Below are 15,660 nucleotides of genomic sequence, written 5' to 3'. Positions count from 1 at the left end.
TCCACTTTATAAAAAGGCATAGTGCAATGAATATATAGGTGGACCTCTGAATCCCTGGATGTGGAACACCAACTGTGTATTCTTTGCAGCTAGAAAACATGGCACATTGTGGTGCTCAATAAATATTTGTGGAATGAATTGAGGCCCTGGAATCATCAGGCCTGCTTCCAGTGCTGGTCTTGGGTTGAACTGACATTTGTGACCCTTAGCAAATGACTCTCAGCCTCAGTTTTCTCCACTATGAGATACTGACACTGATGATTTCAACCCCGCAGAGTCAAGAGAATTAAATGAGATTATGTCTGTAAAGCACTTGGCAGAGTATCTGGGTCATAGTAACTTTTAACTACACGAGGTCCATGATTTCCATGCGAGCATAGAAAGATAAGGGATCACCCAGAGTCATTCCCAGAAACACCACCCCTACTTTTATTCTCAACTCCCTTCCCCAGTGGTGCTTAAGCAGCCAGTAATGTGAATTCAACTTCCTCTCCTGTGACCCTCCAGGCTCCAGCTTCTCTCCAATCCTAGACAGCATGCATGATGGCCAATGGGGAAATGTGGAAATCATCAGAGGCATTTGGTCCCGCTATGCATATGGTTTGACTGCTGCTGGGATCAAAACAATGTTGCCACTACAAACCTGTCATTAACAAGCAGTAGAGTTCAAATGGGTCTATGGAGTGGTGGGGGCCAAAACCAGGGTAACTTTCCTCAAGGGGGGCTTACGATCCAAAACTTTCTCAAGAGAGAACCAAGGGGCCCCATGCCAGTAGCTGTTATTGTCTGCATGGATTGCATTGGTGTATCCATGGAGGCTGGGAGTGTGCAAGAAGTTGTTGGGTTTCCAGCTCATTTTAGTGGGCAGAGACAGTCTGCCATTTTTTTCCTAGATTCCCTCCCCTCAACATGGAAGATAAGGCAGAATGACATAAGGGATGAAAAATGAGGGTGCCAGTCCAGAGGACTGAGTTCAAGTCTCAGCTCTACTGTGTGTCTTTGGGGAAGACACAAAGTCCATCTGAAGATAATGATTAGAACAGCTGATGTTTGTTGCCTATTCCCTCTGTGCCAGCTGCTCCATATATATTAGTTCCTTGTTTGGGCAGGTGTTCAGCCATGTGTTTAGCCAAAGTCTGTTGAGTGCTAGCCTCACACTAGGCACTGTGGATGCATCAGGGAACAAGATACTGCATCTCCTTATCTCACAAAACACTGGTGGTGGAGACTGGAAGTGAGTAATCTACTACACATGTAGTTAAGCATCATTAACTATTTCTTCATCCATTAAAAAACCATGTTTTCTATCTCTCACTACTCAATCAGTGAATTGTGGTCAGTGTCACAAAGGAGAAGTTTCCAGTGCTTTTAGTCAGGACATATCTTGGGAAGATGGATGACTAGACTCATCTGCAAGCTCAGCCTGGACTTCCAAGGAGAAATGAGTTTTGAACTGCAAAAATGAAGAATAAGGGAGAGTTAGCAGGGTAGTCCCATTTTGCAGATAAAGAAACTGAGGCTCAGAGAGATTATGTAACTTGTCCAAATAACACGTTAATATTTGATAGACCCCAGACTTGAACCCCCATTTTTCTAACTCCAAAATGAGTGATCTTTTACCCAGGCTAGTGTTTTTTTTGACTGGGATACACATCACAGTTGCCACCAAGGGCTTTTTCAGAACCTATGTGCTGGGGTTCCATCAAGAGATTCTGATTCAGTTGGTCCAGGTAGAGCAAAAGGAGAGCAAAAGTGAGTTTGCATGAGCTCCCCCAAGTGATTTGGTGCACAGCTCTCATAATATCTCTAGCATTTCTGCTGCTGTTCCCAGTGCTCAGTGATAGTGTGACATCACAAAAGAAAACATGGCTGGTTGTCAGGGCTCCATCAAATCACTGGCTCCCAGCATGATCCATAGAATCTGTTCTCTGGTCCTGTCTCTTCATGGGACCATGATGACATCAGTCCCCTGGCCCTCTTTGCACATGAGAGTCACCTGGAAAGCTTTAAAAATCTTTCCTGTGCTCCACCTCCAAGCCACAGCATCAGAAATTCTGGGGAAGGACCCAGGCAGAGGTATTTACTAGATGTTTCTGTGTGATTTAGCACTAGATGATCTCAAAGGTCCCTTCTGACTTGGAAATACTCTGCATCTATGAAATCCTTCCCCCGCTCCTTCCTGATGATGGAGGGGACCTTATGGGGGTGGACACAAGGGGACTTGGGTGGGGGTGGGGAAATGATGCCTTTCCAAGACTTACTGCTCTGCGCTGGCAGTGTCTTTGTGAAAACAGTAACTTTTTTTTTCCTGATTTATGTGACAGTTGGAAAGCAGCCCCCAGAACAGGCTGTTCCTCCCCTTGGTACTATTAACATAAATATGTGCTCAGGGCCTTCAGCTCCTGCTTCTCTCTGTGTAAACGAGGCTTAAAGGGGCCGTGAAAGTCAGAGGCTGAAGAGAAACCAGAAGAGAGGAAGTGTCTTTAGAGGCACAAGAATGAAAAGGGGAAAAGGACAGGACGTTGCTAAGAGACAATGTCAAGCTGGGCCATGGGATTAACAGCCAGTATCAAAGCGCGGCCCTTCTTAATGGTATGCTCCTCCAGTAGGGCCTTTTCCAAACACTGGCAGAGGGTGAGATTATCAAAGCAATTCCATTCCAAATCAGGCATAAAAGGCCCCCTTCCTTCTTGGTAGAACTGGAATATTCAGTGAAAATTAACTGATTTAAGTATCTATATCTTGTGGTGAATATGGACTCTTTACTGTGGAACTTCTCAGAGTCTTTAACCTGCCAATAAATAATGAGAACCACAGCCAGGTAGACATCACTGGCAGCCCAAGCTGAAATTATCTGCTACTTTTTATTTCAGGGGTATGAGTGCTTTCTAAGAAATGTTTGAGAAGTCCTGGTGTTAAAACAAAACAGAACAAAACAAGACAAAAAAAAAACTATTGTAATACTGAAGATTATTGTGCTAAGGGTTTTTTTTTTTTTTAAATCAAGTTTGAATTGTTTCTTTTAATCTAGGCAACAACACTATGGGTTAGGTACTTTTGTTTCCTTTTTTTAACATGTGGAAAAATTAAGACATGGAGAGGTTAAGTTCTTGCCCAGGATGACACAACTAGTGGAGAATGGAAGGAACTTGGACTTTGGAGTTAAGATGAAGTGGGTTCAAAACCTGCTTCTGCCGTTTGCTGGATAGACATCTTTGGCCAAGTTATTTAACCTCTCTGAGCCTTGATTTCCTTACATGCAAATTGGGGAGAATAAAATATACCTTGCAGAGTAGTTGAGTTTGGAGATATCATATATAAAACACCTAGTAAGTGTCCCATAGATGGCTATCAATATCATCATCATCATTATCTTGTATTTAATACTCAAAAAAGGGAATTTATCTACAATGAAGTATCACCTCACACCAGTCAGAATGGCCATCATCAAAAAGTCTACAAATAACATGCTACAGAGGGTGTGGAGAAAAGGGAATTCTCTTACACTGTTAGTAGGGATATAAATTGGTATACCTACTATGGAAAACAGTAAAGAGGTGCCTCAAAAAACTAAAAATAGAGTTGCCATATGATCCACAATCCCACTCCTGGGCATATATCCAGAAAATATAAAACTCTAATTTGAAAAGATCCATGCATCCCAATGTTCATAGCAGCACTGTTTACAATAGTCAAGACATGGAAGCATCCTAAATGTCCTTGACGAGAGAAATGAATAAAGAAGATGTGGTACATATACACAGTGGAATATTACTTGGCCATAAAAAATGAAATAATGCCATTTCCAGCAACATGGATGGACCTTAGAGACTGTCATACCAAGTGAAATAAGAAAGTAAATATCATGGTATCATTTATATGTGGAATCTAAAATATGATACAAATGAACTTATTTATGAAATAGAAACAGATTCAGAGACATAGAGAACAAACTTATGGTTTCCCAAAGGGGAAAGGGATAGGAGAAGGGATAAATTAGGAGTTTAGGATTAGCAGATATAAACTACTATATACAGAATATATATAAAATAAGTAAACAACAATGTCCTATTGTATAGCACAGAGAACTGTATTCAATATCCTGTGATAAACCATAATGGAAAAGAATATTTAAAAGTATTTATAATGCATATACATATATTATATATATAATATACATAAATATAAATATATATTTACATAAATATATAAATGTATATAACTGAATCTCATATATGATATACATAAATATAAATATATATGTATATATAATATACATAAATATAAATAAATATATATTTACATAAATATATAAATGTGTATAACTGAATCTCTTTACTATACTCCGTAAACTAACATAACATTGTAAATCAACTATACTTCAATTAAAATAAAAGGAAAAAACAAAAAGGAAATTATACATGCTATCTGGAAAAAATATGCATTTGGGTTGAGTCAGGAGAAATAGGCAATAGGATCTGACATGAGACAGGCTAGATAAATGATAAACCTCTCCAAAGAAATGGAAAATCGTCCTCCTATTCCTCAGGTTGACTTAGTCACCAGCTAGCCAAAGGGCATCCTCCTGTAGGGTTTATAAAGGGGAAGGGGGCAGGTTTGCAGGCTTTGGGGGTATGCTTCTTCCAAGGGACAAATGGGAACAGGATACACTCTGGCCAGCCATCAAATTCCTAGAGGAGCTTCTGGAGTCCTGAGCCCCGGACCTGGAGATTCTTAGTCTATTATGTCTGTGATTGTCCCTGGGATTGTATATCCCATGGTCCTTCCAGCTGATACTTATTATAACTCTGCTTTGAAAACCACTGGACTTCCATGAAATCCTGGGAAACTTTGGCAATGAGTTATCCAGCAAGAACTCAGAGGAGCCTGGTAATTATTTTGTGGAATCCAGAGAGTTTGTGGCCTTGACTTGCATAAGCAACCAATAGCATTCAAACATCTTGGCATTTGAGGGACAAATTTTTCCTATGTTTTGTGGTTGGTCCAGCAGCCTGGGTAGGTCGTTTATGTGTGGTAATAGCATAAGCCTGGGCACCAGGCATAGTTCATGTCTGTCCCATCATCTTCATGGAACAAGTGAGACGCCAGGCTAGAGAAATAACATCCTGCATAACATTTTAGTAACTGTCTTCAAGACCATGGGAAATAAGAAAAAAGTATTTCAGGATTCTCATGTTTTGACAGATTTTTCTTTTCTTGAATAACATACAGGTGACTACCCTATTAATGTCCAGCTTTAAATTAATCTTGATTTCTCTATCAAATAGACCTAAAACTCATTGCAACACATATTTCACTTTTTTGTTAAAGATAGGATTTTGAGCCTCTTAAATATTTCCACTAGCCTTTTTTCTTAGGGGAAAAAAATGGTTAACCTTGGCTACTGTTAGCAGCTTATAGTCTTAACTTACTGCTACATTTCGTATTTGAAAATGAAATTCTTTGCTAAACTATTACTGTAATAAAGGTAGACCTTAGCGCTGCCTCCTTCTAGCTGTGGAATTGGGGGAGTCTTCTTAGATTCCTTGAATATCAGTTTCTTCATCTTTCATTAGGGATTATAAAGTACCTGTTATAATGGTTACTAAGAGTGTTAAGTCAGAGAACTCATGTCAAGTACTAGTAAAAGGTTAGCTTATAGTAAAGGTGTAGTTAACAGTGGCTGGCATTATCATCCCAATTCAGTTTACTTATTAACTATACAAGTGTGGGCAAGTAACTGACTCCCTGAGTCTCATTTTCTTCACCTGTGATATGGGACTAATCGCATCTCCCCATGGTGTTGTTGTAAATATTAAGTGAGGGACTACTACCTTGAAATGACCTGTGAAAAGTCATTAAAGGACACTGCCTAATGTCATTTGCAAGATTGGTGTTCTTTGTATTTGGATCTTTTAAGTCATTTATTCATTCGCAAACACATGTCAGAACCCCCAGGACAAAAGTATTTGATAGAAATGTTTCTTCATGCATTTGGCTGCTCTAAAAATGCCATGGAAGTATGATGTCATCTCTCTCTGTGTTCTGAAGAAGGGAATCTGAGATGAGGTAGAGTTGGGGGGTAGGTTTGGGAAGGCAGGGTGGTACCCAGCAAGGCCCACAGTCCATCTGCTTATAGGATGAGGTCAGGGCAAAGGAAACCTTTGCCATCATTTTCTACAGGGTACAGTCTCACCTCAGTGGCTGTCACCTGTCACCATACAGTTGTGCTTGGTACTGAGGATGAGGTGATGCATTACTAGGCATGAGTTCTGTGCTCATGGAGTACAGGTAAGACAAGGGGTGCCTCCTTTTCTTGGGGTGCAAAGACTTGAAGTCAAGAAGGAGATTCGGCAAAGGCCTAGAATGGGGAGAAGGAAGATGCCATGTTTAAAGAGATAAAAGAAAGGAAACATGAAATATAAAATATAAAGGGAGAAATATGAAGGGAAATAAAAAGGGAGAGAGCAGATGTGGAGAGAAATTAGATTAGATGGGTAAATCTGGGTTTGCCACGCAGGGCTTCCATGGCCATGATCAGGATGTGTTAAGGACATGGAACCTGTTGGAAGGTTTTGAGCAGGTGACATGATCAGATTTGGGCTTTAGGAAAATCACTCTGGCTTCCCAGTGAGTGAAGAAAAGTGTGTGTGAGGAGTGGGTGTGGGAGGGATACTTCAGTTTTTTTATGCTTAATGCACAGTAATGGTGCCATCTTCTTTGGGTGAACCCAAGGGCAGTGGGAGGGGTAGAAGAGCAGGAGGATGTGATATTAAACAAGGCCCTCTCGATGTATCAGGTGTGGTGCTAAATAGAGTTGGTGCACCTAATTTTTGTGGTTGGTGGAGTTCTAAGATGGCCGCCAAGGAGCTCCACCTCCTGCTCTTCATACCCCTGCAAGGTCTCCTCCCTTGAGTATGGGCTGGATCTGGTGACTTCCTTCAGACAAATAGCACATAGAAAAAGTAGTGGAATGTCACTTCCAAGAGTGGGTGACAAAAGACTGTGACTTCGTCTTGCTGTGGCCCTTCCCCTGGCTTGCTCTGAGGTGGCTTCCTATGTAAGTCTGTCTGTAGGAGAGGAATTGAGGGCTGCCTGCTTTGCTCAGTCAGTGATACCTGGAAGCCTCTATCGACCACCCATGGGACCTATGGCCTGCTAACCACCAGTGAGCGAGCCTAGATCCAGGCCCAGCTGGGATCACTGTGGCTCCCACTGGCACCTTGACTCTAGCCTGTGGGAGAAGCTAAAACAGAGGACCCTAGGAAGCTGTATCTGGCTTCCTGATCCTCAGAAACTATGAGATGAGAAATGTCAGGCATTTCAGCCTCTCAGTTTGGGGCTAGTTTGTTACAAAGCAATATAGAACTAAGACGCTCTTAATTGATGGACAGAAGGCAAGGCTGGATATGGTATTGAGAAAGGATGACACGCATTGTCAAATGTGGCATGGAGATCAAAGATAACCAAGGATGCTAAAGAAAAAAGAAAGCATTGAATCTGACAAGGAAAAAATGCAAGGAAGTTGGGGTGGGGTGGGGTAGAAAGAGTGGGTATTAAAATTTCCATGGTGAATGTTTACATCCTATATATGTGACCTATATGATATGCTTACATCATATAGGATGAAAACTCCAATTACTGCTGCAGGCTGGAAGTATGACCTTTTGAGGATGAGTGCTGCAATCTGTTTTTGCTTTCTATCTCTCATTCGAGTTTGGGTCCTCATCTTAGGATCTTGTGCTTCTAAAAACTCTCATAAAGGCTTTTATTAATGAATTCAGCATCTGGCATTACAGTACTGATCCAAATTCTTCCTACCTTTTTTTCTGGATGTTTCTCCCACTGATGTCCTCCCTATGCCCTTAAAGTGTGTATTTTCTAAGTATTACTTGTTGTCTTTGGACCAGACTCAGGAACAAAATGAAAAATGTAAACAAATGCCCTGGGTGTGTGAAGTCAGAGTCTGAATAGGGTCAAGTTCAAGTTCTTTCCTCACTGGGGTTTCTCACCTATGAAAGACTCACAGACTGTCCCATGACTCCCTGTGGCCTTGTCCTCTCTCCAGCTTAAACTCTTCCCCTTCTGCACAGAGCAGGAGAAATAATCAAAGAATTTTGAGTCATCACTTTATTGCTTTGTGGCTTTGAGAAAATGACTTAACCTTTCTGAGCCTCAGTTTCCTCTACTGAAAAATGGGAGTCAGTTGGGCCTCTCTCTTGGGGTTGTCTTGAGGAGGATGAAAGGAGTTGATGCAAATTGGGCATAGAGCCAGCTCTTGGCACAAACCTTATTCTTAACCCCTTGCTGATGTGGGCAGCAGCTAAACTTTTCAAGCTTTCTCACCTGCCTAGCAAACCCAAACCACTCTAGAGGCTGCCAGGCCAGCTGCCTGTGATGTGTCAGAGACAGCCTGGGGAAGCAATTTGCTTTCAAAGAGAAATCAGCAGAGGGAATAAACACAAAACATCAGCAGCGGGCTCAGCCCTGCGCCAGGACAATTTGGCACTTGGCAGCAGCAACTGCTAGAGGTGCACCGCCCAGAGAGTGCATCTCTGCAGGAGCTCACAAGCTCAGGACTGTCCTGAAACCCCATGTCAGTGAGGAAGTCCTGGCAGGGTTGCCCCATAGCACCTGTACCAGCCTATGCCAATCTCAGGTGGCCTGAAATTACCTTGCTTTGATTTTTTCATGCCACTGAGGCCTGTTCTTCCTTCTGTCAGTAGAGTTGGTTTTCTCTCTTTCATTCTCTCTTGGGGGGTTGAACAGATGCAGGGGCTGCTTGAGAGGAGGAGGCTCCTGCCTCACTAAGCAGATGTTGCCAGCAGCATTTCATCACACTGCAACTCAGAAAACGACGGGGTGCCGGCTGTGGGCATATGGGTTCCGCCATGATACTTATTTCTGTATTTTCTTTCTGGAAAACAATTTTTGGATTTTAGGCACACAGATCCTGGCCTTCTACCTTGGATGTTCATGTGGCTAACTGCATTTCACTGTTCACCTCCCAGGTGAACACCTTCTTGGAGAGGTGTTCCCTCCATTCCCCGCATAGTGACTTGTTAAATAATCTGTTAAATTGCTTTCTAGCTCCATCTGACATTATTTTCTTTGCCTGTACTTACACCACTAAGTTGCCTATACTACCTGCTAGGGTCTAGTTCAGTGTTGAAAGGAACTTCATACAACCCATTCATCTCCATGTCTTTATCCACCCTAGGTTGACAGGATGATTATTATCATCCCCATCCTACAGATGAAGACACTGAGGCTCAAATATACCAAAAAGGTTTCCCCAGTCCTAGGATGCATTAGTGGTGGAATGAGAATTAAAATCAGGAAATATAAGTGTGCTGGTCAGTATAGTAGCCACAAACCAAATGTGGTTATTGATCCCTTGAATTGTGGCTTTTCCAAACTGACATGTACTCTAAATATAAAATACTTACTGGATTTTCAAGGCTGAGTACAAAAATTAAAAGGATATTAAAATATCATGAATAATTTTATATTGGATGATGAAATTATGTTTTTGATATATTGAGTTGAATAAAGTAGAATATTAAGATTAATTTCATCTGCTTCTTCTTACGTCTTAAAATGTGGCTACTAGAGGATTTGAAATTATATATGTGGCTCAAGTTGTATTTCCACTGGCCTTCATCAGTCTATATTTTTAATCACTTCACATAATAAGACCTGAAATATTAATAGATCCTGACATAATGTATTAGTGCTAATAATAGCAAGAAAATTTGGGAGTTGCCCTTTGAGGCTCAGTGGAAATGAACCTGACTAGTATCCATGAGGATGCAGGTTCCATCCCTGGCCTCGCTGTATCCATGAGGATGCAGGTTCCCTCCCTGGCCTCACTCAGTGGGTTAAGGATCCGACATTGCCTTGAGCTGTGGGGTAGGTCATAGATGCGGCTCGGATCTGGCATTGCTATGGCTGTGGTATAGGCTGGCTGATGCAGCTCCAATTTGACCCCTAGCCTGGGAACTTCCATATGCTGCAGGCGCACCCCTCAAAAGAAAAAAAAAATTCAGTCATCCAATGCAGAATCCCCTCTTCTGTTTTCTTAAGTTCATTTGTTAAAAACAAACAAAAATTTACCCTTTTATTTACCTACATTAGGTGCCCACCATGTGCAGAGCACTGTGCAAGGTGCTTCTTGGTGCAATCAGGGCCTGTACCAATGAGGAAGTGACAGAAACCCAGCGCAAACAATCAAAGGAGTAGGAGAGGGTAATTAGCTCAAAGAGTGCTGGGTAGCCCACATATTTGAAGTAAAAGCTGAATGAACAATGTCAGAAGCCAGACTTCAAATCCTCTATCTCCCTCTCTCTTCCCTATCTCTTTCTGAATGTTGGCTCCTTTTCCTCAATCAGCTTCCTGCCCTGGCCAGAGGCAGATTCAAGGGCAGCTTCCAAGCTCGCTTCTTACCAATGTCCTCACTAGAGCCAAAGTGTTTCTCTGTATCAACTCCAGACAGGACTCTCATTGGCTTAAACTGATTGCATGTCAATCTCTCAGGCCAATCCCAGGTGTGGCCTGATGATTGGCCCTGCTGGGTCATATGCCCTACATGCCCATCCATGTAAATAGGCAGGTGGGTTAAAGTGACAACTCCCATTAGCACCAAAAGCTATAAAAGGAGTATTTCTGAAATTAAAGGGGGGATTTTCTTTTTTCTTTTCCTTTCTTTTTTTTTTTTTTTTGGCTGTTTCTGCTGCACATGGAAATTCCTGAGCCAGGGATGGAGTCAGAGCCACCACAGAGATAAGGCTGGATCTTTAACCCACTGTACCATCGCAGAAACTCCAAGGGGGATTATTTTGTGATGAAGGGAGATATGTTGAACAGACAGAAAGACAAATCCCCAGTACCTTTCTGGATGCCATTGTCTTCTCTGTGGGAATGAATTAAGAAATGATAAAAATCTCTGTAAAAGTGAGGATGAAGAAACTGGTACTGAAGGTCCAATGTATTAGAGAAATTTATCAGAAAATTAAAAAGAAAATAGAAGTCTTGTTGTGGGTGGTATAAAAGGAATATATAAGCAGATTTGGACACGAATGTCCCTTTAAAAGTGTCTGCCTTTTTTCATTATGACAATCTAGGTTCCAAACAAAGCCCTGAATGCAGCAATAAGTGGAGTAAGGAACTCCATCAACCTCTTATCACTGTAGTAATATTGCTGCTCATTTGTTGAATGTTAACAGTGCAGAGCATAGAATTAAAAACAGTTCTGGTCTATTAGACAAACAATCTCATTTAGGTAATATTTTCTGTTGAACGACATGCCTCTGAAAAAATCTATCTGAGTTTCAAACATCGTCCTTTTTCTAAGAAAAGAGACTTGGTTCACATACACACACACAGACACACACAGAAAATGTGCTTCCTCTTCATGAGGGGTTCAATTCACCACCCCCCCTTCAGTTGTATGCTATAAACTTTTTGTCATCTTATACCACCACCTCCACTAACCAAGAGCCTAGCCTCCCATTGTCACTTAGTCATGGCAATCACGTTTGGACACATTTCATTAAAATTGAGAAAACTGGGCTTCAGGACTTGAAACTTAATTAGAGTTGAATATGCAGATGCTAAAGAGATCTTGGAGTAAGTTATAAAACAATCCATCCATGCCCAGAGAACCCCGTGAATAGCTTGAAATACATATATACCAACACTTCTATTAACTTCATTGAGAGAGATTTTGAAAAGCATATGTGCTCACATTCATTTTCCACTTTCTTTTATTTTTGGAAAGGTGTCATAGGAGTTCCCCTCTTGCTTGCTTTCTGACTCCTCAGTTTCATAAAGACAAAGAGGTGAAATTCTAACTTTTCAGCTCAGATGGAGGGGTCCTGCCTAAACTATAGGGGCAGAAAGAACTGCTCTTTGCTATGCATGCCTGAAGCATTATGAAAATAAGAGTCAGGTTTCTTGGCTGGGAAGATCAGGTTTGGGGAAAAAAAGGCTGGAGAGAGGGATTGTCTTAGGAGGCTAACTCAGGCCTGATGTAAACCTTATATCTTAGGAAACCTCTGAGCTTATGTTTCCAATACCTCACCTTCACTGTGCCATAGAGGCCAAAGAGAGGTGGGCACAAGATTCAGCCTGTACATTTAAATGTTTAAATATATGAACACCCTTTAGAGGTGTGGTTTGTTCAGACAACTCTCCAAGTTTTGTCTAGACCAGTTTTCATTACAGAGTTTTTCTGATTTGGGGCAAATTGATGCTTTACACACATTGTTAAAAATTAGTTCTCAAATGTATGTAGCCTCTTTGGAATGAAGATCACTGGAGACATTTTTAAAAGTGAGAGGGTGGAGGTTGGGGAATACGTTTTCCTCCCTGGAAGCTTTCATGTTTAATTAAATCTGTAAATTAAATAGTTTTCCCCTTTTCATTTTAAATCCCAGCCAACAAGTGGTTTGCCTTTCTGGCACAAGAAGCGAATCTACATGTCTAGCTTTGCAGGTAAAGGTGACTCATTGTTATAACCAAATGGGAGGGGAGAAGACAGACACGAAAAAGCTCTCCTCCTTACTGCAGAACACAGAATGTCATTTCTAGAACAGTCAGTAATTTCTGGTTACTGTGTTTCTGGTTAAACACTGCCAGGTTTATCTTAAAGGGACCATTACATGGTTTTGCTTTTGTTCCTTTCTGATCTTTATAGCTGAAGTTACTGCAGGGCCTAGACAAGGAATGAAGTTGATCATCTATACGTGTAGTTGAGGGTCTCTTCGTAAGGATTTGCCTGTGTAAAATGATGGCTTTGATGTCAAGGGTCATGAGATTTCAATACCCATATCACAATGTTTCTTGAACTGCTCAGTTTAATTTTAGGCATTGAAAGGAACCAGAGCTTTTGGCAGTAAAATTGCCAGTTCTATTTTCTGCTCTAATTCAGATGTTTTTCCTACTCTAGGAGATATAGATAAAGTTTTCTTTTCCTAAAATGTGCTCCCCAAACCTTGGGTTGATACCCTGGGTGTCTGGAAAACAACTTGAATGTCTTTATCCAGAACTGAGAGAAGAAATAATTTACTATTTAAATGATGAAGAATTTTCTCCCAATAATCAAACCCCAAGTCAGGTGAATCAGAGTTATCAGTAACTTGCTAAGTATAGGCCAGGCAGTTCAGGATTCAGAGGACCCCATCTTGTTAGTCCCACCTCATGGCCTTTCCATATGCTGTTCCCTCTACGTTCAACTCCTTCTTCCTCCTTCCTTTCTCTGGACATATCCTCCTCCTCATTTCCCAGTTTAATATCACTTCCCTGGCACTTGCTGGCTAATTTTAGTCCTCATGGCATCCTATGATTTTTCTTGTGAAAACTGTATTTTTATTAATTTTTTTTTCTTTTTAGGGCTGCACCTGAGACATATGGAAGTTCCCACATTAGGGGTGGAATCAGAGCTGCAGCTGCCAGCCTATGCCATACTCACAGCAATGCAGGCTCTGAGCCATATCTAAGACCTACACCACAGCTTATGGCAATGCTGGATACTTAACTCACTGAGCGAGGCCAGGGATCAAACCTGCATCCTGTTACTAGTCGGGTTCGCTACAGCTAAGCCACAACAGGAACTCCCCCTGCCACCTTCTTTTTTTTTTTTTTTTTTTTTTGCTTAAAAATTTATAATTCATTAATCAGGACAGCCTTCATTGGGACAGGTGCTATTTGTTAAGGGTAACTAAAGAGCCTAGCATTCTATAAAATACATAGCAGCTACTCCATAAATATTCAGTTGAAGGAATCAATCTGTTCACGAATATTTCAATTAATTCTAGGGCAGAATGTTCTAAGCTTAGAAATAACTGAGAAATAGGTCCAATGTAAAGCCAACACACACTTTAGAGGTCCAACCATCGATCCCTACATCAAGACATTTTGGTATCTGGTCTTGGGATTAAAAAACTTCCAGTGTGTAACCCAGGCTTTGAAAAGGTCTGCCGCAAGTGTCATCTCTGTCCAACATTGCTTCCAATAGGTTCAAAAAATTTTCAGTCTATATTGGTGCCTATGGTAGCTAGTCTTCCAGGTGGCTCCCAATAATCCTTACCCGCTCTTCTTCACTTTGTGTATTGGGCTCTCACCTTGAATCAGGGCTTCCCATGCTCATTTCTTAGCTAGTATGTGAGTTTAAGGCTAGGTTATAAAAGGTATTATAGGTCCTGCCTTCATCTTTGGACAACTTGCTTTGACTAAATCCAGCCATTATACTGGAGCACTCACAAGCAGACCTGGAGAAGGGCCCTTCAGGAAGAGACTGTGGAAAGGGATGGAAGCCTCTGCTGATACCCTTTGTAGCCATGAGGATAAACCACCTGGGATCCCCTGTCCCCAGAGTTACTTAAGAACACTAAGCTCATGGCTTCATTGATGTCAGCAGAAGCTGAAATACAATAGAGGTGCTTACACATGTTTCATGCCTTGTCAACGTCCTCTTCAAAAGACAGAAAAACAAGAAAGTTTTTTTTCACTCTCAGAAAATCATACTTTTAATACTCATCACAAGTAGAGTAATGCAATAAACCCCTTAGTCCCTCTCTAGTCAATTAAAATCAGCTTCTTGGATTAATGGATAGGTTCAGAAACCTCAATCTGATGAATCAGGCCCATCTTTATATTTTTCACAATTATCTTCTTATGCTCAGAATACTTCCACAAAAGAAATAGAAATCCTTCTTTCCTTGGCAAATTGGTTCTAAAAATGTTCTTCAAGATACATTGCTACTTGACCAAACTTCAGCCACAAGAATAAACTTTATCTTCATAGAAGACAACACAAAGCACCTTATTTGATTAGAAATGGTGGAAAGTCATGTCTACTCTTGGCATGAAAAATACTAGGTGTTGTGTTGTTGCCTTAAACCTTGTACATTTTGCCCCATTTCGTGTCACTTAGTGCTTCTATCCTCTTTTTTTCTGTCATTCTTCTTACCAAGCAGTCTTTCTTGCCATTAAGGCTTGCCTTGGCAGGGAATGTCTGCTTGTCAAGGATGTCAGGCCACCTAGGTCCCTCCGAGACCTACATTGTACCCCAAGTTTTAGGGCCAGAGGTCATTTGAATTTTTTCATTTTATATTTATTTTCATATAAAAATGATACATGCTCTCATAAAGATAAATAGCAGATGATATAGAAATATATAAAGCAGAAAAAAATCATTCTATCTTTTATGGTTAAGAGTTTTGGGTCTCTATCTTTTAAATGTTTTATGTTGATTATTTTCCTTTCTTTGGAGTATATATATATATATATATATATATATATATATATATATATACATAAATGAAGAAAATGTCTTTTAAAGGTTTTATGTTGATTTTTTCCTTTCTTTGATTAAGTATATATTAAAAAGAAAATGTTCTTTATAAATAGGATCATTTCATAAACAGGATCACGAAACTTTACAAATCTGAGTAACAGAGTTCCCATTGTAAATCAGCAGGTTAAGAAATTGAAATAGTGTCTGAGCAGATACAGGTTTGATCCCTGGCATTGGTCCTTGGGTTAAGGATTGCCACAAGCTGCAGGGTAGGTTGCAGATGCAGCTCAGATCTGGGCTGTGGCATAGGTGCAGCTGCAGGTCTGATTCAACCCTAGTCCAGGAACTTCCATAATGCTGCA

At 40.8% G+C, this 15,660-nt stretch overlaps 1 long non-coding RNA gene across 4 annotated transcripts in view; it reads right to left on the bottom strand.

The window, feature by feature from the left end:
• Positions 1–15,660, bottom strand: part of LOC125126365 (uncharacterized) — a 277,061-nt gene that overhangs the window by 14,007 nt on the left and 247,394 nt on the right. For all 4 annotated transcript variants that reach the window (XR_007134617.1, XR_007134613.1, XR_007134616.1 and 1 more), the window contains one exon: positions 8,675–8,917. This is a non-coding gene — a long non-coding RNA (uncharacterized LOC125126365). The remainder of the gene's footprint in view (positions 1–8,674; positions 8,918–15,660) is intronic.

Source organism: Phacochoerus africanus, chromosome 1 (assembly GCF_016906955.1).
Source record: "Phacochoerus africanus isolate WHEZ1 chromosome 1, ROS_Pafr_v1, whole genome shotgun sequence".
NCBI classification, from domain to species: Eukaryota; Metazoa; Chordata; class Mammalia; order Artiodactyla; family Suidae; genus Phacochoerus; species Phacochoerus africanus.
This window is presented reverse-complemented; position numbering and strand designations above follow the sequence as displayed.